At 39.3% G+C, this 25505-nt stretch overlaps 1 protein-coding gene and 1 long non-coding RNA gene across 3 annotated transcripts in view; one reads left to right on the top strand and one right to left on the bottom strand.

The window, feature by feature from the left end:
- CDK14 (cyclin dependent kinase 14) overlaps positions 1–25505 on the top strand; it is a 563146-nt gene that overhangs the window by 10242 nt on the left and 527399 nt on the right. The window contains exon 1 of one of the 2 annotated variants that reach the window (XM_082471984.1): positions 19624–19688. The exons of the other annotated variant lie outside the window; for it this stretch is intronic. The gene's annotated coding sequence lies outside the window, so the exon portion shown is untranslated. Of the gene's footprint in view, positions 1–19623; positions 19689–25505 lie in introns of those variants that run through there. 2 annotated transcript variants of the gene reach the window in all.
- On the bottom strand, positions 1856–6389 carry LOC309665610. Its single transcript, XR_014266573.1, has 2 exons — positions 5865–6389; positions 1856–5475 (listed from the first exon to the last, which is right to left on the bottom strand). It is a non-coding gene; the product is annotated as an uncharacterized lncRNA (long non-coding RNA).

Here is a 25505-nt window from a genome sequence, read left to right as displayed (position 1 = left end):
TACAGTCCATTGGAATCCAGTTAAGATTTGAGTCTTGGAATCTGGAAGCTGGGTCAGCTTCTTAGATATGCATGGAGGTGTGGCAACTCCTTACTCAGTATTTATGAGCTGGAGGGCTCCTTATCTCAAGGAGTGGCTTTCTCCAGAGTGCCTGGAAAGGGAGTGTAGTTGCTATTTCCTGACTCATGTAGAGGATTTCTCTAGGTGTATGTAAATGTTTGACTTTGAACAGAGGAGAAAAAGAAATATGGACCTGTTTGAAAGAACTATTTATTTATTTTTCCTTTTCCTTCCCTCCCTCCCTCTCTCTCACCCTCCTTACCTTCCTTCTTTCTTTATTAAAGTATAATACATTATATTAGTTTCAGTAATGATTCGATATTTGTATATACTGCAAAATGATCACCACAATAAGTCTAGTTCACGTCTGTCACTATACATAGTTACAGCATTTTTTTTCTTGTGATGAGCACTTTTAAGATCTACTCTCTTAGCAGCTTTCAAATATGCAGAACAGTATTATTAACTATAGTCACAGCGCCCTGCATTACATCTGTTGGTCATCTGTATGTCTTCTTTAGAAAAGTGTTTATTCAGATTCTCTGCACATTTTTTAATAGGATTGATTTTTGCCCTTAAGTTGTATAAGGTCTTCATATATTTTGGATATTGATCCCTTTTGGATACACGATTTGCAAATATTTTCTCTCATTCAGTGGATTGCCTTTTCATTCCTTTCAACAATCCAGTTGCCTTGTTGATGGTTTCCTTTGCTGGTAAATTCAACAATCCAATTGCCTTGTTGATGTTTTCCTTTGCTGTGCAGAAGCTATTTAGTTTGATGTAGTCCCACTTGTTTTTATTTGCTTTTATTCCTTTTGGTGTCAAATCCAAAAATTACTGTAAAGACTAATGTCAAGGAACTTACTGCCTATGTTTTCATCTAGAAGTTTTATGGTTTCAGGTCTTATATTAAGTCTTTAATCAGTTTGAGTTAGTTTTTATGTATGGTATAAGATCAGGGTCCAGTTTCATTCTTTTCCATGTAGTTGCCCAGTTTTCCCAACACTATTTATTGAAGAGACTGTCCCTTCCTCACTGTATATTCTTGGCTCCTTTGATGTACATTAATTGACCATATATGTGTGGGTTGATTTCTGGGCTCTCTGTTCTGTTCCGTTGATCTATGTGTCTCTTTTTCTGCCATACTGTTTTGATTACTATAGCTTTGTAATGTAGTTTGAAATCAGGGGGCATGATACCTCCAGTTTTGTTCTTCTTTCTCAAGATGACTTTGGCTATTCAGGGTCTTTTGTGGTTCCATAAAAATTTTAGAATTGTTCATACTATTTCTGTGAGAAATGCCAATGGAATTTGAGTCCATTGATTGCTTTGGGTGATATGGACATTTTAACAATATTAATTCTTCCAATCATGAGCATAGAATATCTTTCCATTTATTTCTTTCATCAGTGTCTTATAGTTATCAGTGTACAGGTCTTTTCACCTCCTTAGTTAAATTTATTCCTCAGTATTTTTAATTTTTGATGCAATTGTAAATGGGATTGTTTTCTTAATTTCTCTTTCTGATAGTTCATTATTTGTATATAGAAACAACAGATTTCTGGACATTGATTTTGTATCCTGCAACATTACTGAATTCATTTATTACTTCTAACAGTTTTTTGGTGGAGTCTTTAGAGTTTTCCATATCTAGCATTATGTCATCTGCAAATAGTGACAGCTTTACTTACTTTCCAATTAATGCTTTTTATTTCTTTTTCTTGCCTAATTTCTCTGGTTAGGACTTTCAGTACTGTGTTGAATAAGAGTGGTGAAAAGGGCCATCCTTGCCTTGTTTTTTTTTAACATCTTTATTGGAGTATAATTGCTTTACAATGGTGTGTTAGTTTCTGCTTTATAACAAAGTGAATCAGCTATACATATATATATATCCCCATATCTCTTCCCTCTTGCGTCTCCCTCCCTCCCACCCTCCCTATCCCACCCCTCTAGGTGGTCACAAAGCACCAAGCTGATCTCCCTGAGCTATGAGGCTGCTTCCGACTAGCTATCTGTTTTACATTTAGTAGTATATATAAGTCCATGCCACTCTCTCACTTCATCCCAGCTTACCCTTCCCCCTCCCCACCTTCCCTTTTATAACTGCCTTTTCTGCATCACATAAGTTTTGATATGTTGTATTTTCTTTTTTGTTTGTCTCAATGTATTTTTTTATTTCACTTTTGCTTTTCTCATTGATCCATTGGTTGTTCAGTAGCATGTTGTTTAGTCTCTGCATAAAGTTGACCCTTGAACAATGTGAAGGTGAGGGGCACTGACCCCCCCACACAGTCAAAAATCCACGCAGAACTTTACAGTCGTCCCTCTATATCTGGGGTTCCACATCCACGGATTCAGCCAACCCAGATTGGGAGATAGATGGGGGCAATGTACATGGAGCTCAGTTTCTAGTCCATGTCCCTCTTTGTTATTTTGTATAAAGAGATAACTCTAATACCCAAGATGGTAAATACGGCAGTGATTATTATGAGAACCAGAGTCTAAGGGTTAGGTACAAATATGATTTGGGGATATTCCTGGTCATTCTTTTCCATCTTTTGAGGGTGGTGGAATCTGTTGCAGTCTTTTCTCACCGTAACTGTCTTCATCACTGGAGGCCTCAGTGTCTTGTGAATAATGTATTTGTTGTATACAGTGTTCCAGCTTCAGACTTCCCTGACTTCCTCATCTAAAATATTAAATCTCAGTAACAGTCATTCCTTAGCCCTCTTGCTCCTGTTATACTCCGTCTATCTCTTCTTTGCTGGCTTCCAGTTTCCAGAGGACCCCTCCTCTGCCTGCCCTGTCCCATTCTTCCGTCCCACAACCCATCCTCCCTCCTTTGTTTCCTTTTCTGTTCACTCATGGTATATCACTCCCTTGACAGTATCCTCAATGGCCTTACCCCTTTGTACTTTGCTTGTAATCTACTCTGCCAGCTCTTGATTTTGACCTGGCATCTTTTCCTTTTTTACCCAGTGGCTGCCAAAAGCTGCTTGAGGAAATCACTCTGCAAATAAATTTATCATTTCCAGCCTTTGCTGGAACCCGAGGCAACTGTGCACAGTCTTGCACTGTGTGGCTGGGCTGTTTCCTGCTGAAACATTTCCACCTCCCTCAAACATTCTAGCCACCCTCCTCCACCCCTCCTTCCTTTACTAGATGACTTTTCCTCTCTATTAATTTGCTAGAGTTGCCATAGAAAATTACCACAGACTAGGTGGCTTAAACAACAGACATTTATTGTCTCACAATTCTGTAGGCCAGAAGTCCGAAATCAAAGTGTTGGCAGGTTTGGTTCCTTCTGAGGGCTGTGAGGGAAGGATCTATTTCAGGCCTCTTCCCTTAGCTTGTAGATGGCTATCTTCTCCATGTGTTTTCACATCATCTTCACTCAGTGAGTGTCTGTGTATCCAAATTTCCCCTTTTTATAAGGACATCAATCATATTGAATTAGGGGCTTACCCTACTCCAGTATGACCTCATCTTTATTTAACTAATTGTATCTGCAATGATCCTGTTTCCAAATAAGATCACATTCAGAGGTACTGGGGTAACTTAAGACTTAAACATAGGAATATTTGGTAGATACAATTCAACTGATAACAGCCTTCACCTTCTTAGAACACTTAATACTATTACACATCAGCCCCTTGCCTACATATATACCTTATTTGCTCTAATCATACTTCTTTTTTTTCCCTGAGAGGAGGATGTGTCTTTTATCCTCTGCTGGTCTGGTTCCTCCTCCTATCCTCTTGATTCCTTTCCCTCCTTTCCACTCCAGAAGCTTGTGTAATTGATTCTTTCCTTTCTTATCTACGTTTCCTGTCTCTTCCCCTTTACAGGTATTTCAGCCGAGGCTCTGAGCATGGTTAAGTCTTCCCCGTCTCTTCCATCGTAATGGAAACCCCTGTGCTCTGTGATCATTTTTTCACGCTCTCCTTAGTAGTTTGTCTGTCCCTTGGTTTTGGCTGCTCTGTTATTATACTCACGTCAGTGTGGATGACTCACCTTTCTGTTCTGAACTCCAAACCTAGATATCTAGCTGCCCATTAGATATTTCTGCCTCTATATCTTATAATGACCTTGATTTCAGTGCATACAAAAAACAGTTGACCCTTGGGACTTTCCTGGTGGCACAGTGAAGAATCCGCCTGCCAATGCAGGGGACACAGGTTTGAGCCCTGGTCCAGGAAGATCCCTCATGCCGCGGCCAACTAAGCCCGTGTGCCACAACTACTGAGCCTGCACTCTAGAGCCCGTGGGGTGCAACTACTGAGCCTGCGCTCTAGAGCCCACAAGCCACAACTACTGAGCCCGTGTGCCACAACTGCTGAAGCCTGTGTGCCTAGAGCCCATGCTCTGCAACAAGAGAAGCCACTGCAATGAGAAGCCTGCGCACCGCAGCGAAGAGTGGCCCCTGCTTGCCACAACTAGAGAACGCCCACGTGCAGCAACGAAGACCCTGTGCAACCAAAAATAACTAAATAAACAAACAAATAAATAAAAAATACAGTTGACCCTTGAACAACATGGGTTTGAACTATGCAGGTTGGCTCATACGTGGATTATTTTTCAACAAATGCAGTTGGTTGGATCTGTGGATGCATAACTGTGGATACAGAGGGCCGGCTGTAAAGTTATACTCAAATTTTTGACTGCACGGAGGGTTGGCATCCCTAACCACTGAGTTGTTCAAGGGTCATCTGTATTACTAATTCCTGTATTCGCTAAACATGCACCTTTTCTCTCTCCTATCTCAGTGATTGGCTTTCACAACCACATGATTTTTCAAGGCAAAAACCTGACACCATCCTAAATGTTCCTCCAAGCCCCACATCCAAGCTTTGGCTTAGTTCTTGTTCCCTCCGTCATGCCCATTCCCACTGCTGAAGTGCACATTCAGCCTCTCTTGTCTGGACTGCAGTAGTGTTCTAACTGGCGTTCCTGCCTACAGCTTGCCTCCTATTCCAACAGAATGACGGAACTGAAATACAAATCGTGCTATTCTCCTGCATAATACTTTAAAAGCTCCCTGTCAGGGAACTCTACTCAATGCTCTACTGTGTGGTGACCTAAATGGGAAGGAAATCCAAAAAGGAGGGGATATATGTATACGTATAGCTGATTCACTTTGTTGTACAGCAGAAACTAACACAACATTGTAAAGCAATTATACTCCAATAAAAATTTTAAAAAAACAAACAAAAAAACTCCCTGTCAGCTGCAGGGTCAAGTCTAAATTCCTAGCTTGGCTTTCAAGGCCTTTCGTCATCCATCTCTCATCTCTCGCCTACCTTTCCACCCTTATCAAACAGTCATCTCTTATTTTAATACCTTTGTCATCATTCCAGCTGCCACCACTTCAGTTCAGGACTTTATCGCTTTTACCTCTTTTATCCCAATAACCTTTTTTTTTTTTTTTTTTTTAAATTTATTTATTTATTTATTTTTTTAAACATCTTTATTGAAGTATAATTGCCTTACAATGGTGTGTTAGCTTCTGCTTTATAACAAAGTGAATCAGTTATACACATACAATATGTTCCCACATCTCTTCCCTCTTGCATCTCCCTCCCTCCTACCCTCCCCATCCCACCCCTCTAGGTGGTCACAAAGCCCCGAGCTGATCTCCCTGTGCTATGTGGCTGCTTCCCACTAGCTATCTATTTTACATTTGGTAGTGTATATATGTCCATGACGCTCTCTTACCCTGTCACATCTCACCCCACCCCCTCCCCATATCCTCAAGTCCATTCTCTAGTAGGTCTGTGTCTTTATTCCTGTCTTCCAATAACCTTTTAATTGGTCTTACTGTTCCATCTCTCAGTCCTCCACTCCAGCCTTCCCAAAACATCTTTCTTGTCATTATCCTTTTCTAATCAGAGATTTGTACATCAGGTATTTACAGTCAGCCCTCCCTATCGGTGGCTTTTGTGTCCATGGATTCAACCAAACTTAGATTGAAAATATTTGGAAAAAAAATTCCAGAAAGTTCCAAAAAGCAAAACTTGAATTTGTTGCATGGTGGCAACTATTTATATAGCATTTACATTGTATTTGCAACTATTTACATAATATTTACATTGTATTTACAACTATTTACATATCATTTACATTGTATTAGGTATTATAAGTAATCTAGAGATGATTTAAAGGGGAAGGAAGGGGAAGCTGGCGGGTAAGTGAGAGTAGCATTGACATATATACACTACCAAATGTAAAATAGATAGCTAGTGGGAAGCAGCAGTGTAGCACAGGGAGATCAGCTTGGTGCTTTGCGAGGACTCAGAGGGGTGGGCTAGGGAGGGTGGGTGGGAGGCTTAAGAGGGAGAAGATATGGGGACATGTATGTATATGGCTGATTCACTTTGTTGTACAACAGAAACTAGCACAGCATTGTGAAGCAATTATACTCCAATAAAGATGTATAAAAAATATAAAGTATACGGAAAAATGTGTGTAGGTTATGTGCAAATACTATGCCATTTTATATAAGGGTCTTGAGCATCCATGCTGATACTGAGGGACAACTGTATTGATGTCTGTTTTATGTCAGTCTCTGGATATGCTCAGAACCTGACTCTCATAATCTAGTCAGTTTCACAAGATTTCATCGCGCTGGCATTCGCAGGTTGACCAGCTCCTATCATCTTGCAGCGTTGGGCCTGGGCACAGATTCAATCTCACTTTCTCTTTATAGTAAGATTTTACATTACTTTATATTCTATTTTACTCTTACCATGGTGATGTTTGCCAACCCTGGATGATATGAACCTATCGCATGAAAGAGGTCTAGAAATTAACAGACTGTTCTCTGATCATGCCAGTAATCTGGTAAGTCTTTATATTTAAAATTCAACATTTTGGATGGCTGAGAAAGAACCTCACTTCCTCCTTAATTCTCTCTTTGGAAATTTAGTTGAAATTTTCTGATTCTTAAAACTTTCTATGCTTCAGTTTTTCCTTTCTATACATGTTTGATCACATTTACCCTCTCCCTAATTATGGTAGACATAATTACCATAATTATATCTAGTCCCAGACAGTGGCTAGAATGTCTGGGTAGTGCTGTAAAGATTCAGAGAGGAGGTACATGTCACAAAATGCACAATGTATGACATTTGGGAGAATTAGTCACATTTATATTCTTCATTCCCCAAAGACAGAATGTTACAGAAGTTGAGAACGTTGAGTAACGTCCTGTCTCTCTAGTGGGTAGTGCATATCCTGACAAGTAGGCCCATTAGAGTGTAGGAAGTCTCTCCTGTAAGGTGGCTGGTGTTCCCTTCCAGGCAGTGCTTTCATTTGCATGTTTGAATTCATTTGCAGAAAGCTGACCTTTGGCTTAGGAAGTCTCTCTATATAACCCAAGTACTTAGGATTTTCTTCAACAGGTACAAAATGAATCCAGCTATAGGCAGCACATTATACCCATTTTCCTTCTGACTGAAATTGAGCCACTGATTCATAATCCTCAAATCCTTAAATTGCTTGGTTGTGTTTGAGATGGCCCATTTTACATGGAGCCATAATGATAATTGAAATCAGCTAAGTCGGGGGGTGAGGCTTCTCTGAGGACTGGAATCGTGGTCTCCACTTGATCTGGAGTGTGCTGACCTTTAGGGCATTGTGACAGACATTCCTTTCTAAATGATCCTTCTCTGAGGGATACATTTATTAAATATTTTTTTATAGTTCAAAACACACTTAACTCTTCTTATTCTCTGTGTCATAAAATTTACAAAAGGCACAGTTACCAAAAATTGGAACCAGCAAAATGCTCTTAATTTTGCAAGCTTGATTTCTCCAGAATGCATCAATGTCAGGCTTCCTGAAGGAGCTCTTCCCATGTAAAGACAGTAATTGAAGGAATACTCACTTTTTCCTTCTGAATCTATCTTATTTTCAATATATAAAGTTGGTTCTGCTTATTCTTCAATTCTTTATTTAGTTTCTAAATTTTATTTTCTCTTTTACTTTTTTCTGCCTTCCTCCCTTCTTTCTTTTCCTCCCTCCTTCCTTCCTCTCTCCCTTTCTTTCCCTCTCTCCTCCTCTTTTCCTCTCCCTGCCCCCCTCTCTCTCCTCTTCCCTCCCTCTCTTTCTCTCCTCTTCCCTTCCTCCCTCCTTCTTCCCTCCCTTCCTCTATCCCTCCCTCCCTCCCTCCCTTCCTTCCTTCCTTCCTGCCCAGCATATGAGCCTGGGGATTTTCTTAAAAATATGTATTTTTTTGTGATCTGAAAGTATGACAGTACTCTTTACTACAGTGTTTCACTGTCTTGCACCGCAACATTATATGCTTAATTTTTAATAATGAGGTTAATAGTTTTTTCTTGTGTCTTTTAAATAGCTACTCTAAATTCTAAATTCCATAATATTAAATCTTATATGCATGCTAATGAATGTGTGGGGGAAAACTTTTTTAAGGCTTTCATGGCCATATAGTTAAAATAAAGTAGAAAAAACTGCTTCAACATGTAATTGTATACTCAGCGTAAATTGTATCAGGTAGAGTACTTATTTGACTTTCCACTGATAGTTTTTTCCAGCCTGGCAAATCAGACTTTTAAGTATTGAAAGGGACTTGGAATTGGACCGAGAACGTGGAAGGCTCTTGGAGTCATCAATTCCATGTGTTTTTCAATCTGTTGATTGTGTTTTCTCAGTCTATGGATACCCTCATGTGAGATGTCTATAAAGTGTGATGTCTAGAACGTATCTTCATATTCAGTGTAGCCTAGCCTGCGTCAGACACATTGTTACAACTCTGTGTTCCATCAGCTGAAATATTGAAGTATGCAAATCATTTCCTTTAAAAAAAAAATAGAGCAGATTGATGTCAGTCTCTCAATTGTGTTTTGATATATTTTCTTGAGTGGGAAAGAAAGGGGCTGAGTTGCAGTTAGAGTACCAGGAATTTGGCATATTCCAGAGTTTGCCCATGGTGATGTACCAAGTATGAAATGATCACCCATGACGTATGTCTTGGTGGAAACAAAACGAAGTATGTTCCTCTAGTCTGTTCCTTGCCTTAAGGCTGGGCTATGGCCATAACTTAGTTACCTCAGAGCATTATTTGTTCTATTTTAAACGATTTTCAAAATAGGGAATTGCACCCGCTCTATAAAACAGTGATGGCGTGGAGGGTGGAAGTTTTCTAAATGCTCCCTGAATGAAGATTTTGGTGCAGGTTTCTTCCCCCTACCCCAAATCACACACCTAAAGAATATTGCTGCTGCAGTTAGCTTAGCACAGGTTATTTTTTGACAGTGTGTCATATCCTGCAAGTGGGTTTGATGATAAAAATGATTGAGAACCACTCTTCTAACATATCTATTACTAACTATTAGAAGTGAGTTGAAGATGGATATTGATACAATCACATGCAATCTGAATTTTTTTGAACAGCTCTTGATTTCAGATCACGCATCCTGATTTTTGGTTCCGAAAATATAGTCCTAGTTCTACGATTGTATATTTCTTCATATCACATTTATTTTTTAGGTATTTTAGCTAAAAGAAAAACTCAGACAGTGATAAAGAAATGTTTAACAAAGAAGGGGCTAGGTAGATAATATTCTACAACAGATAAAAATGAATAAGAGTAATGATTATTTTTCAATTTTAATGGAAATTGCATTAATTAAAAACATTATAGGTAAAGAAGAGGTAAGATTGATGAGATAAAATTGTATGTTAGTAATAGTCATTCAGGGCATGAATTACAGCATCTTTTGTGTTACAGTTGCTCATTTATTTTAAATCTTCTTCAGCTCTATAGCTCTCCTTATATTGTCTTCAAATGAATATGGTGGAAAATGTTCTGCAGTGCTTGATTCTCTTCTCCTAAAAGGCAGACTATTTAATTTTATAAATGAGCATCCTTGGGTCATTAGATATTGGGGTTCAGGTGTGCAGAAAGCTTGGTAACATATGGCCTGTCCCCAGGTGCCCTAATTTAGCTCAGAACTTTCCCCCAGAGGTTTGCATTACTTTATCTAAATGGTGTGTTACATGTACAACAAAAAGGTGCTTTGGTCATAAAAGGAAAAGATAAATAAATATGTACTTTGCAAGATACACAAGTCTGCCTTTACATTACTTTTTCTACAGTTTTTAGAAGATAAAAATCTTAAAACCCATGTGAATGACATTAATTGGATGACCACAGTTTTGGGTGATTCACTTTTAGTATCTAAAGAAAAGCGTTCCTTTTCTTTCACTTATTATGTTATTATATACACACACATGCGCGCACACACACACACATGTTTATCTCCATTTGAATATTTTTTTTTTCAGGCAACACAGCATATTGACATCACCCTGGACTTTTTTTCTGGTTCAGAATTTTCCCTTCCTATCACAATTACATATTTTTCACTGAATAATTTGAATATTTGCTATTAAGAAAAGTAAGTATGCACATTGCAGAAAATTTATAAAATATTAAAAAGCAAAAAAATAAAAATTACAATGTTAAGTGAAAGCAACCATTGTATATAAGTATGATCTCAGCTTTGTAAAACATATTTCCTCTGCGTGGGGGAAACATCTGAAAAAAGGAAAAACAACAGAAGGATAATATGGAAATTGAGGTTCATTGAAGTGGTGACTTGCTCAACGCCCCTCAGCTAGAAAGCCGATTAATCCGCGATTCCAGTCTAGTCACTCTGACTCCAGTGTGTGCTTGGCATTTTACTAGGCTGCTTCCCAGGAGAAGGGAGAAACAATACACGGGTGGTATGGTGTGGTGTATGGCAGGTAGATGGAGAAAGGACCCAGCGTTCTTACAAAGATGCAACTGATGTTTGGTGGTAATTCTAATAGATGAATGGTTTTCCTAATAAGGCACAAGAGTGAGTGAACCTAAAAGATTCCTTCAGTGGAGCTATGTCATTTTTGAGCCAAGTTATACTCATTTTACAGAGAGGAAACTGAGGTCCATCCAGGCAGATTAAATAAGTTGCCAAAGAGAACGTGGTTGGTTAGTGTGAGATCCAGGAGGTCTCTTCTCTCAATTACTCTTTACATTTTAGATTTCAGTTTCATGCTTATGTTAAAACTGTGCTTGTATTGCCGTTTTTATCTGGATATGGATGGGGATTGGGTGGAATTGTTTTGAGATACAGGCTTGATCCTTGGTCGTTTAATACAAATTTCCAGTTAGACATTAGGGCACTGCCCACAGTGAAGGTTATGGAAGGTTAACTGTTGGATGAGGTACCCTGGATCACCAACCAGCCTGCCTACAGGTTGGTTGGAGCTGGGAGGCATTATGAGAGTGATGCTGGTATGTGTTTTAACTGGCATGTTCAGAACATAATGTCAGGACATCTTTCAATGGGTGTACATTGCCTTCCTTAAACGAGGTAAAAAGTTAATATTGAACAGAAAGTGACAGATGAGAAATTCATTTCTTTACTTCAAGTCCTGGCTATGTATACGCTTGGATTATTAGCTCGCTCATGTGAAGCGACTCTAGCTTCATTTTTATTTCATATTGTGACAACTGAAATGTTTGTGAAGGCTAAAAATATAGAGGAAACAGGCAGATCTTTTCAATAGTTATATCTTAGTAAGAAAAAAAAAAGCTTGTAGGTGGGCATGGAGAGAGACATTGCATGCTTCTTATTCCTTTTTATTGGTAGGGTGGGTGCTGAGAAAAGAAACAGACCATTTCTTTCTTTCTCCTCTTCCTTATGCTTCCAATATCATTGTGTTTTCTTTTTTTCCTTTTTATCCTGAAACTGCTTGATCTTGGTGGGGACAGTCAGCTCCATCTTCTCTGAAGCAAATGGTCTAGGGGCCAGCCACTGGACTTTTTTTGCCCTGAGCTTTTTCACAATCCACGCGCTAGGTCCAGTCAATGTAGTGACCTTTGTGGCTGCGTGTGCCACCCTTCCACTGTGACAGACATGATTCTTTTCTGGTGCGTGACTGGTGCAGGTAAGGGTAGAAGAAGGGCAAAGAGGCAGGCAGGCAAGCAAGACAGATGCTTTATAATGATTGGCCCTGGTTCTGCAATGGGACAGCAGAATTATGGCCCCTAAAAAAAGACCTGAACTTCCTTATGCTCCCTACTGCGTTTCATGGACTAGTTGTGGCACGTATATTGTTTGATTTACTTTGTCTTTCTGCTTTTACAACCAGTCGAGTTGGGAAGTTTTGTGGGCACAGACATAAAGAGTGATTTTTAGATTCTTCTCTGGTACTTGTCAGTGGGCTCAGAAATAGAAGAATGGGTGCCTTGTTAGTATTTTTTTCTTTTTCGATGAGAAGGAGCAGGGAAGTGAAAATCTCAAGAGAGCAGTATCAGTTTTCCGGTCAGCAAGCTCATTAAGTTAATATTTACTTTTAAAATGAATGTATTTGCCAGCCCTTCCTGCTGTTTGTTTGGGGACCATTTAACTCACATGTGAGAGCCTCTAACTAGTTTCCACTTCCATTGGGCATTTCACCTCTGAGGCCAGTGACTAGTATGATGCGCTGCTCCTTGTTGTAACACCTATCTTTTGTTTTTAAACTTCAAGTGACATTTATCTTGAGACTAAAGGAAGGGAAAGAAATGAAGCTTAGTTTTTTCCTGTTTCTTTGTGCCTGGCTGCTCAGTCGTGTTAAACTGATTTCTAATAACTCAATTGACACATATTTAGGGGTTTAAGAAAACTGGAAATTTGATTAAAATACAGCCTCAAAACTCAAAGATTGCATTTGAAAACTTTTGGTATTTTTATTGTTATTAATTCTAACACTGTTATATTTTTACATTGTAAAATAACACCTGGTCGTTAATGAAAAAGTAAAAAAATACAGATGATATAAAAAAAATTGAAGTTTAAAAACTTAAGTTGTACATTTAGTAAAAAGTTTTCTTTCAATTCTATTAAAAAATATCCTTTCCATAAGTTTACAGTTTTTTTTTCATCCCGGAACATAGGATATTCTTACTATCGTTTAAGCCTTTTTTTAAAGCTAAAGATCTCTTCATAAAGTATTGTAGTTTAAAAAATTTTTATGACCTGCTTTTTTTATTTGTCAGTAATGCTATTGTGAGACATCTTTTAGAAAATAATTGCTAATTAAGGATGAGAATTAATTTCTCTTGTTTCTGCTTTGCTCCTGTAGATTTCGACATGTTTATTTTGCGTTTTGTTATTTTACTCAACTGTGTTAGCTCCACTATTTTTCAGAGGTTTCCTTTGGGTTTTCTTGGTATATAATCATGTCATCTGCAAATAATTTTTTTATCTCTTCCTTTCCAGTATTACATGGAATGATTTTATCAGTTTTTTTTTTTTTTTCCTCTTGATGCTTGTAACTTTCTAAATGAAGGCTATCATTTTTCTTAGGTCTCAGATGAGTGTCTTTTCAAAATAAAAAAATTTAATGAGCATAAGATAGTGATTATTTCTACTTCTCTAGATATTTAATAATCAAAGGGTCCTCAGATACATGTCATAGTTTTGTTGGTGACTTTTTTAAGCCTTCTGTGTTAGAGAACTGCCAATTATGTTTAATTACTTGAAGGTTGTATTGAGGAATTCTTACATTTATTTTTGAAAGATCGAGAGATGCCTTTCTATTCGTTTTCTTCTTGACATTCCTTCGGTCTTAAAAGTCTGTACGTTAAATGTTTCTGTGATGAAAGCCACAAGTGTGTCCTGCAAGATGTTGCCGTTAGCACAGGGTATTTTTAGAAACCTGAAAAATGTTTATGAACTTTTAGTGGGACCTCTACCACCGTTTTGGGGCTCAGCGAAGATCACCAGTTTGGGGATGAGTGTCAGGAACTTTTGATTCAATGGTTGATGCGTTGGGTATTTTGTTTTTTCCCGAGATTTCTTTTATTTTCAAGTGGTTGGTGCTGGCTGTCCTGGTTGTTACTCTGTGTGCCCTCCAGGGCTGTGTAGCTGCACATCTCCACCCTGAGCTCTCTCTGAAGCTGGGTAGAGAGCGGGAAAACACAGGAACAGGAGCTTTGGGATCTCACTTCTCCTGTAGTCCAGCTGGGGTTCCCCACTCCCACCCTCCAGACAATCTTTGTGCACCTCCTTTTCCTTATCTGTACATCAAGGATCATGTACCTGGCAGTGTTATTATGATTAATCAGATAACGCTTGTAAATCCTATAATAGACGTGGCACATAGCGGGCCAGCGTCCCTCATGCTCAGTGGCGTTTGTGTCATGCTTCTCTCCACGTGAGCCCTCACACGTCTGTAGGTAACATGATGGCTGACTTTATCGTGGAACACCAGTGATCAAATTTTAGGAACCTCCTCATTTTAAAGATGGGGAAACTGTGAAGTCCAAGCTGAGTCTTCCTCCTGCCACTGCTCCCCTTCTCCCCCATCTCAGTGGCCTTGCCATGACCCTGTGTTGACTGGATCCGGCAGAAAGGAATGTCCACTGGTGGGTTTGTCAGCTCCATGGGTTTTGGTGGATGGGATTTTAGGAGACAGTCAGGGGCTCTGCATTTGTGAGCATTATTTTTTTTAAAATTAATTAATTAATTAATTTTTGGCTGCGTTGGGTCTTTGTTGCTGCGCACGGGCTTTCTCTAGTTGCGGCGAGCGGGGGCTACTCTTCCTTGTGGTACACGGGCTTCTCATTGTGGTGGCTTCTCTTGTTGCGGAGCACGGGCTCTAGGCATGCGGGCTCAGTAGTTGTGGCGCGCAGGCTTCAGTAGTTGTGGCTCGTGGGCTCTAGAGTGCAGGCTCAGTAGTTGTGGTGCCCGGGCTTAGTTGCTCCGTGGCATGTGGGATCTTCCCAGACCAGGGCTCGAACCTGTGTCACCTGCATTGGCAGGCGGATTCTTAACCACTGCACCACCAGGAAAGTCCATTTGTGAGCATTCTTAACTAATGTTTTAGTAGGAAACAGTGCACACATACATCACATCTACAGTGTGCATCTGTCGACAGGAGTTGCCAGAAAGATCCACGGTGATTACCTCTTATATAGAGGGAGGAAAATCTTACATAGAGGGAGGAAAATCATCCTGTGCTTTCTCACTTCTGGGTCGATGCCTCCCCTGTAGGTTCTCCTGATGATGTCTTTTTGGTTCCTTTTCTTGGTTACCAACATTTTTCCTGGAACCTATTCATTGTCTTGGCAGGGGTAGGCCCCTTGTCCCTATCTGTGTGTCCTGTGCCCATGTGTTGAGGAATTGTTTTTTGTTTTTTTTTTTCCCCATCAGTATGTTATCCCCTCGTAGGCGCTTCATATCAAGATCTTGGGACCTGTTGTCTGAACATATATTCGCGTCCTTAAAATCATCTTTTATTTCCTCAACGGGGCGTTCGGTTCCTGGGGGCAGAGATAATTTCTCCCTCTCTCTATACTCGTTTGTTCAGCTTAGTGCTTTGCACCTAGTATGTGCTGAATAAATGTTGCTTGAAAGAATAAACAAACAGAGAACATCCTTTTGGTCTTTTTGGTGAATTTATTTCCATAATTCAGACATAATATTTCTTTTTTCTTTCTCCCTCTCTTTTCTGGAATTCACCAATCATTAAAAAAAAAATTTTTTTTTCAAACTTTTATTTTTTATTTATTTTTTTAATCTTTTGGCCTCGCTGCGTGGCATGCGGGATCTTAGTTCCCCGACAAGGGATCAAACCCACGCCCCCTGCATTGGAAGCATGGAGTCTTAACCGCTGGACTGCCAGGGAAGTCCCACCAGTCATTTACTGATGATGAGACTTGAAAAAATAAATGACAAACCCTTAAATGATTTTTCTTTGTACACATTATTTAGTCTTCCCCATCATTGGCATTAGTATTTCTACTTTTACAGACGTGGAAACTAAGGTTTAGAGAAGTTAAGCAACCAGCCCAGGGTTCCAGGGCTGGTGAAGTGGTAGAACTGGGAGTGACCTAGACAGCCCCCTTCCCGACGGCTAAAGTAGCCGCTGGAAGGGACCTGCTGGATTGTTGGCCTTTTGAAAGGAACACTGAAAGTTCCTCGCATTTAAATGACGATTGAGTTACATTTACTTGAACTGTGTGACTTTTTTTTTTTTTTTTTAAATAAATTTATTTATTTATTTTTTTGGCTGTGTTGGGTCTTCGCGGCTGCGCACAGGCCCTCTCTAGCTGTGGCGAGCGGGGGCCACCCCGCGATGCAGTGCGCGGGCTTCTCAGCTCTAGGCGCGCGGGCCTCAGTAGTGACTTTTAAGTTGCAAATGAATGCTAAGAGTGTATTAGGGTAGCCCTTGGATGTGGGACTAATTGAGAAACAAAATGAAAGTGCTGCAAATAAATTGATTTTCCTACTTAGAGTAGGTGCTTCCTCCAGTACCATCCATCCTGTGGCATTTGCCTGAAGGATTCTTTCTCATCTAATTAAACAGTACAGGCCAGATGTTATGTCTTGTCAATAATTTAGTACCCACGTCTTTTTGCCCCTATGGTTAGTTTTTGCTCATCTAGAGCTTATGGGGTTTCTGTCCTTATCTTGAAACTGTCCTTTAAAACAACTATCTGTCCAGTGTGGTAACTTTTCCCAGAAGTCTCTAGCTTCTAATGGGAGAAACACAATCTGTGATTCATGAGCACGTGTTTTGGGGTTAATTCTATTTGCATCTTTGGTTTTTCCTCCTTATTCCCAAGATACATACAAATTAAACATTCAAGATTGCACATCAGTGCGTTGGATTTTTATCTGGGGTTGTTCCTTCTCTAAGTGGGGAGTTGGGGATGTGAGGGGGTGTGGCAGTACTTACTAACCTTAGTAGTGATTATCCCAAACATCCTAAGCAAAGACTAGCCTGAGTGTGTTTTTACTGAAAGCTCTTCCTGTCATTCTGGGTATTTTATACTGTTTATTTATTTACCTTTTTGAAAGGAAATTCCTTCTTTACTGTCCTATCTTATCTTAGATCAAAGTTTCCACCCAGGGACCCTTACTTAAATAGTATTGTCTAAGGCTGTATGTGTTTTCTTTCCTTCTTTCTTCTTTTTTTTCTTTTAAAAGCTTTCTGAGGTTTTGCCCCATCTGCACTCTCTGGTATCCCTTCATTCTATTTATGACTATTGTGCAATGAATATTCATAGTTTCCATCATTAACGTAGTAATGTGCCATTCGTCAGTGCACTGGCTTCCTTGTACTATAATTTTTAAAAATTCTGTTTCTTTTATGTATTTCTTTTAAAAATTTTGGCCTCTTTGTCTTAAACTTTTTTTTTTCTAGCGTTTGTAATCATGTGAATTTTCTGCCCTTAACTGAGACATATGTGCAGGTCTAAAACTGTACTGTGCAAGATGTCAAATGGCTTAAAAGGATTTCTGTTGTGGTCTGAAAGGGTGGCTCTGTGTCTTCTGAGGGTATAGTCTGACCACATGAATACCAATAATTAGGCATCCTTTATTTTAAGAGAGGGGCAGCTGTTACTGTAGTTGAATTTGAAGATCTTTAGCTATTTTGCGCCTTTTTTAAAAAGGGCTATTCTCCATATATGCATCTCTTTGGCAGGCTTGGTAATAGACTTGGATACTGGCATGTCGATAATGTGACACAAGGAGGGAAAATAAAAACATCTGAAAAGGAATATCTGAAGTGTTCTGAACATTAGATTTTAAGGTATTAGGTTTGTTTTTCTTAAGTTTTTTTTTTCAGTGGATTAAAAAAAAAAGTAAGACACCTAAGCATTATGTGTGTCAATTCATTTTTAAGTAATTTTAAGGTTAAAATCCTCACCCATCTTGCACTTGATCAAAGGGTCTAGCAATGAAAGCTCCCCTAGACCATCCTCAGACATCCCTTGGAGACTTGTTTGGATGAGAGTTGCAGTGGTGATTGTGCCTTCCAGGAGTTCTCAAGCCTTTTATTTAGATCAGTGCTTATTATCTCTCACTGTTGTTTAAGAACACAGCTCCTGACCCTGAAAATCCAGTGATGATTTCACCTGGAGGGTGAATTATTGGGCATGTAGGATTAGAGGGACAGACTGCTGTCTCCCTCTTTGCCATCATCAGAGGTCCTGAAGCCCCTTCTCCTGCTGGCTAACATCAGGCAAGAGCGTCACTGCATATTCATAACAGATTTTGCAGGGCTTCAGAGTTCACAGAACAATTTCACAGGTTATCTCAGTCAGTTCTTGCAACAGCCCTGTGAGGTAGTGGATAAATATTTTCAGCCCTGTTTTGTAGAGGGGGGAATTGCCTTCCAAGAAGGTGAGTGCTGTGCCCCAAGCCACAATTTTCTATTCTTACAGTGGAGCTGGGTCTGGAACCAAAGTTTCCTGTCCTCCTAACTTGACCCCATTATTCTGCTTCACCCAAGAAAGTCAGGATTTAAGGACATTGCATTTAGGATCAAATCAGGCAAGGTGTGTGACCTAAAAGCTCTAATAATGTGGATTTCAAAATGGTACTTAATTTCCTGAATATTATAATATATTAATGAGAAATAATATGAATCACCCACTAATTTCTCCATTCAGACAAATGCATTTGATTTTCCATATTCTATGACAGATTTATAGACCTGAATACTTAATTGTACATAGCTGTGAAGAGCATAAATCCTATTTTGTATTTTTCAGATGCCTCAAGGGCCAAAAGCTCATACTATAGTAGGAATATTGGCAGTTTGGCTAAGAGAAGAGAAGGGAGACGACGTGGCTCGCAACCCTCCCTTGGGGAATAGGGATAAATGACTTCTGACAGTGTTGCAAGCTGGGGCAAAGGTTTGGTGAAAACAGGAAGCTGCTTATGAGAAGAATTCAGTGTTAGATATGGATTCGAGTCCGTGCTCCCCCATGCAGTCCCTTTGTTACGATGAACAGATGTCTCCTAATCTCTCAGCCTCAGTCTCCTCATCTGAGAGTGAAGGCTGTGTGGCAATTTCATGTGTTAGCTGAGAATTCAGGGTGCTGGTGCCCAGCTGCCTGATGTCATAAACCTGCAGTCCTGTCCAGGCTCCAACACCTCTTGGTTGTGTGATACTTAACCTCTCCATGTATCTTGAAACAGGGGGATACTAATAATACCTACCTCATAGGGTTGTTAGGGTCACATGAGTTTCAATACATGAATGGCTCGCAGTAAATTTCCTATCAGAAGTTAGTCATTCTTAAGTGGGATAAGGTAGGGAAGTACTTGGTGCCTCTATTAAGCTCTCAATATGTGAGTTTCTTTTTCCCCCATATAGATGTGTTGAGGTTAAGCCTAATGAAAGGAATTTAAAAACCGCTGGAATATGGTGTTTTAATATTTGCATCAGACTCCGTTTATGTAGTTATTGGCCTCTTATACCTTGGACACATTTTTTTTAATGTGATATTTTTGTACTACTAAACCCTTAAAATATTGTGTTATATCATGTCTAGGAAATTCATTGTAAGCCTTTCGAAGAGAGAAGGCTTTGTGATAAAAGCCAGCTGCCCAGACATTTCCACCCGCCTCCCCCATCCCCCAGCCGACTGCACAAGCAGCATGTTGGCAGAGATCCAGATTTCCTAAGTGATGGGATTGTTCCCGAGACAGGAATGAGAGGAATCTGCCCAGATTGGAGATGGTTTCAGCTCCTTTGCTTGTTTCATATTCGTAGCCTCGTCCCTGAACTAACCGACCCAGCACCATTTTCCAGTTGTTGGGGATGCTGTTTTAACGCAGGTATGTAAGGTCTTCGTGTTAAAAAAAGTAAGTTTTGAATCTACTTTTTAAGCTCATGGAAGTTTTTCTGTTTTTCTTTGTACAACGGAAGAAGAAGTGTGAGTTCACTTCCATTTATAGTGTCATCTCTGCAAACCAACATGGTCAGCCCCTGGCTGTGCGCCACATGTAGCACCTTTCTTGATCTGACTCAAGTATTGAGATTGTGGTTTTACCTTCCCCATGTAGGGGTGGGAAAGTTTAGTGATTTGAGTGGCTCAGGCCAGGAAATTATTGGCTCTTGTCAATGGAATTTGTTTATCTTTTCCACTCCTCTGCATTCCTAGACTCTGAGAGAACTCATCATCACTGGGATTGCGCTTCAGTTTGTATCAACTCCTCCCCTTTCTCTATTTTTATTAAATATTAATACTTTATTTTTATTAAATATTATTTTTATTTCTCTCTTCTTTGGATGTTAAGTCCAGGGACCACCCCTCCCCCCCATTTCAGAAAGGGCTCTCTTGCTCAGCAGTTGTTAAAATAAAAAGATCTGCTGAACACTTTCTGTCCGCTTTTAAATTTGGCTGCCTCCTAAATACATGTTTTCTGCAGTTATCTCCATACTTTTTTAAACTTAAGGTCAATGCATGTGTAAATCTCATGTGCTTCTAGACCTGTACTGTCCAGTGGAACTATAATGCAAGCCACATTAAAATTTACTAGAAAATGAAAAATTTTTAGTAGTCACATTAAAAATGTAAAAGGAATAGGTAACTTTAATTTTATATGTTATTTAACCCAATATATTAAAGTATTATAATTTGGACATGTAATCAGTATAAAAATTATTATTGTGTTGTTTAACTTTTTTGGGGAGTAAATTTTAAAAATCCACTTATGTATTTTATACTTGCAGCATGTTTCAGTTTGGACTAGCCACATTTCAGGTGGTTAGTAGCCATATGTGACTAGCAGCTACCCTATTGGTTAGCAGAGATCTATACTTAAACTCTTCTTTTGTCTTGAAAAAGCACTGCACTGTACTGGCAATTATTTTTCCAACCAAGTGGCTTAGAAAAGACGCATGAGTCTGTGCCTCATGTCTTTGCCAGTAATTAACATGTATCTAGAGAGATTTTCTTTGTTAGAAAAACCAGTTGTGGGATAAAATATCCTAAGACATGAATTAAAATGTAGCATGTGTCAACCTACCTAAACAGCTGGTTGACTTGTTGACGGCTAGTGATAAAAATTGCTCTGTCTTATGGCAAGACTTAGCAATCCTAACAAGACTCAGCATTTAGCACACTCCCCGGATGCGGTCTCTTGCACAGAAGCTGGGGAACTCTGTTTCATGCTACTGAAGTCTACTGCAAAGCTGTGAATGTTGTTTGTGATTGACCATGCCCCCCACTGCTTTTCAAGGTCATCAGATTTAAAAGGTGAAAGATGTTTGATCCTTAGGATGCCAGCTCATCTGCTTTATATTTCATCCTGTGCCCTCATTTTTCCAGGATCCTTCAGTTACCTTCTTTGAGAAAAATGGTTCTTGAGTGTTAAAGATCATTTTTGAATCTTCCATGTAGATGGGTATGGCTGATTTTCAGCCATTGCAGGGGCAGTATCTATTCTAGGACAGTGTTTCTCAAACTTTAATGTGGATGTGAATCACCTGGGGGTCTTGTTAACAGATTTTGATGCAGTAGGTCTGAGGTGGGGCCTGAGGTTTTGCGTTTCTCAAAAATTTTCTGGCGATGCTGATGTTGCTGGTCCACAGACCACACTTGGAGCAGCAAGGATTTTGTGCTCTGGTCACAAAATGCCAATCTTTGATAAGTTTTTATTAGCCTGCAACAAAAAGAGAAAAATAATAATGTAGTGAGTGAGGCTTTCCACTACACTAAAAGTGTTCCCGTTTTATCCACTTTTTTAAAATACAGAAATAATTTTCCTGCCTTCTTGTTACCACAGTGATTGTAAATGGTAGTTCTTATTTTTTAAAAAAATGATCTTTCATGGCAAAATCAAAAAGCTGACAACCCTATTTATGTCTCCAAGTTAATAGAATACTTCCACTGATCCACAAACTTCTAAAGTCAGATGCCACCCCACCATCTAAATTATTAGTTTATTAATTTTCTTTCATAGTACTTAGAATGTTTTGTATTGACATAATTACTTGGGTTTTTAAAAAAAATAAATTTAATTAATTAATTACTTAATTATATTTTTGGCTGCATTGGGCCTTCGTTGCTGTGCGCGGGCTTTCTCTAGCTGTGGCGAGTGGGGGCTACTCTTTGTTGCCGTGCGTGGGGTTCTCATTGTGGTGGCTTCTCTTGTTGTGGAGCATGGGCTCTAGGCTTGTGGGCTTCAGTAATTGTGGCACACGGGCTCAGTAGTTGTGGCTCATGGGCTCTAGAACACAGGCTTAGTAGTTGTGGTGCATGGGCTTAGTTGCTCCGCGGCATGTGGGATCTTCCTGGACCAGGGCTCGAACCCGTGTCCCCTGCATTGGCAGGTGGATTCTTAACCACTGCGCCACCAGGGAAGCCCTTGGATGTTGTTTAATGTCACTTTCTCCACTATGCTCTAAGCTCTGTTCTTTTCACCACTTTGTCCCTAGTGCCTCGCACTGGATCTGGTGCCTGTTAGTCCCCAGCCAGTACTTTTCGAACAGCTTTATTCACTGGGTCTCAGTGGGAGGGGTACTGCTTCCTCAAGTAGTGTTTTGGAAATTGGTGAGAACTGACTTCAGTTGTCCAAAAGAATGGAGTGCGCTATTGGTGTTTGGTGTGTGGAGGACCAGAGGTGCTAGACATTCTGTAGTATACAGAACAATACCAAACAAGTGAAAGCTTATCCTGTGCATCCTGCAAAATCTTAGAATATCCCTATTGGCGGTTCGGTTGGTGAAATATCTGTCTATAATTATCTGAGCCAAAAACCTAACCCCATTTAACATACAAAAATTTTTTTGACCCAGTTTTAATGTATTCTGAAATTTTCAGAAATGTAACTGCTGAATACTTCAAAAGTTGTACTTTGATTTATTGGTAACTTTTCAAAGACATGTCCACCATTTTGGCAAATCCCTTCACCTGTAGGAGTGCTGCTTGCGGTGTTTGAATTGTACCAGTACACATTGTGGGCAATATAATGATTATGAATACACTCCCCCCCCACACACACTTTGCCTTTATTTTAAGATATCCAATAAAAAGTGTTGAACAGTCCGGTGAATGAATTTTACTTCTTTTAAATTCAAATTTACTCATTAAAGATAGTTGTAAGCATCTTACATCATTAAATCATTTAGTGTAGCCATGCCTATTTGCATCTTAAAATATGTATGCACATAATTTACACATATGAAAGATGGTAAAAACTACTCCTCTTTATTTGCCTTTATACTACAGTTTTCTCTCTTTCTCTGTGTGTACTGTGTCTATGGATTCCAAAGGTTGCTCTCAAAAGGTGGCTCTGGTCTGGTAGGGTCAAAAATCCCTGTTCTTATGGGAACATCATGGAATCAAGGATTCTTACATTCTGGCTTTGGCTTATTTCTCCAAGCTGCTCATTTAACATCTCTGAATTCACTAGATGCTCTGCATCATACAAGTTGTGGTATATGATTTGTGAATGACTGAACATGTGGTAAAATGCCCTAGCTTACTTGGTGACTTCTTGCCTGGAGCTCCTCAGAAAGGCAGAGTGCCCACCTGAGACCCACTGTTTTGCTTCCCTTGTGTTTTTTGTTTGGGAAGACAGACCATCTTGGAGAAAGGGATTAGCAAAATGCTGAGGTGTGAAGGGGTGGAGAGTGCTGGTAGTGGTGGTAGGGAGGCAGTTTTATGAATTAAATTTCAAGTATGTCAAGTGAATAAAAGTAGAATATGTTTTAGCTTTCCAGGAAGAATTTAAGATTCTTAGACCAGGGTCCACTGTTGTAAGAATTTTTGACAATTATACGTTTGTCTACTCCAGAGTGATTAACAATGGAATCTGTGAAGACTCATGGTCTGTGAAGGCTTGTGTGTCTTGCTCAGTGGTTGGCTTGCGTGGGCCACCGGGCACAAAGGCCAAAGTGGGAGAGGGGAGGAGTACACACAATACACTTGGTGCCAGGAAGGGCTTCTGGGACTGAGTTGGAGAAAGATGGCAGCAGGTTCCACAGCAGAAAACCCCTTTAAGCACAGATAGTTCGAGTAGGCTTAGATCTGGCTAGAATGTTGCTCATTAATTGGAACTAGAAAGATATAGGAGGCTCAAGGATGATTGGCACTGGAAAAAGTTCATTGAGGGTGAATCCACTAATAATGAAGAACAACATTTCATGATTACTATGCATATAAGGCTTGATTGGGATTTTGTCTTTTAGAAAATTAACTGATAATCTTAAGAATAAGTTCATTCTAGTTTTTATTTGCAACTAATTAGAAAAAATGTGCTAATAATTAGAAAAAAAAGAGATGAATTAAGGTTTTTGGGAATAATCATTTCTGAAATTGTATAACACATATGCTATCTTTTGTTTACATACAATCATAAAGAGGGTCCCATTTATTTATTTATATTTTTCCAGGGGATTAAAAAATTTGATAATGGGAATTCCATGGCGGTCCACTGGTTAGGACTCCGAGCTTCCACTGGCAGGGGCCCGGGTTCGATCCCTGGTCGGGGAACTAAGATCCTGCAAGCCACGTGGTGTGGCCAAAAAAAAAAAAGTTGATAATCATTTCATTCCCTTTTAAAGCATCTGTAAACTTGTAGATTTAAAAATCTTTGTTAATTATAAAGAGGATCTCGAGTTCCTCATTTTCTGTGGTCTTGTGTGTGACAAGCAGTTTTCCAAAGTTACTTTAATTAATCTCATGAAAGATTGTCTATTTGGCAAGATTTGTATTGATTTGTTTGAATTTTTGTGTCGCTGCAGGAAAGGTGGATGGGGAGGAATATGACCGTGGAACTGATTTTATAAGTCATCCGTTCCCCAGAGGGTAGTTCTGAATTATGATGGCCTAAGTTTGGGGATGGATATTTGGATCACACATCCCCTTATAATCCTCAGATTCTTTGTGTATTTCATGTTGCCAGTTAGGTGATAGAATCAAGGGCTGAAGTGTGTTTGTCTTGCGTATGTTTATAATAGAGTATTATGCAAGGAGAGTTATTAATAAATACTTGTTGAATGGAATTGTTTTGAATTAAATTGTTAAATTCCAATCATGAATTTATATTCTTCTTTGACTTCATATTTGCAGTTTCTCTCAGTTGCCCAAGGTTGCCATGATAAAGTTCAGCCTAACATCTTTTTTGTGTTACACTTTATAAGGTAACATTTTCATCTAAAATTTGGATCATAACTGTTAAATGTTTGCCTCAAAGAGAACAGTTTGTTCTTTGAAATTAATAATAGTTAAAAAAAAAACCCCACACACTGGATAGCATCTGTGCAGGGATCTTTCCCTTCAGTATTATAAGCAATTATGAATCATGACCAACGAGAGGCCTTGTAAATTATGAATATTCTGAAAACAATTAGGCATATTCTCCTGCTGCAAAGATAACACCAGAGTTAATGGAAGCGCCATATGCCTGGGGGAGATGTCATCAAGACAAACGTGTAGTTTGTCAAAGTGACGTTTAGACGAGTGTAAGCAATATTAATCCACTCATAAGCTCTTGTCAAACTTAAGCCTGATTTTTTAAAAGTAGCTATTTTAGGCTTATTATATGTTGCTGTCTAGTGTAGCAACTGATTTGAAGCCATCAAATTTTAGAGTAAAAGATAGAAAATTACATAAAATTAATCAGCATTTGGATCTTTTCTTACCA

Source organism: Balaenoptera physalus (assembly GCF_965194825.1).
Source record: "Balaenoptera physalus genome assembly, chromosome: 8".
Classification (NCBI taxonomy): domain Eukaryota; kingdom Metazoa; phylum Chordata; class Mammalia; order Artiodactyla; family Balaenopteridae; genus Balaenoptera; species Balaenoptera physalus.
This window is presented reverse-complemented; position numbering and strand designations above follow the sequence as displayed.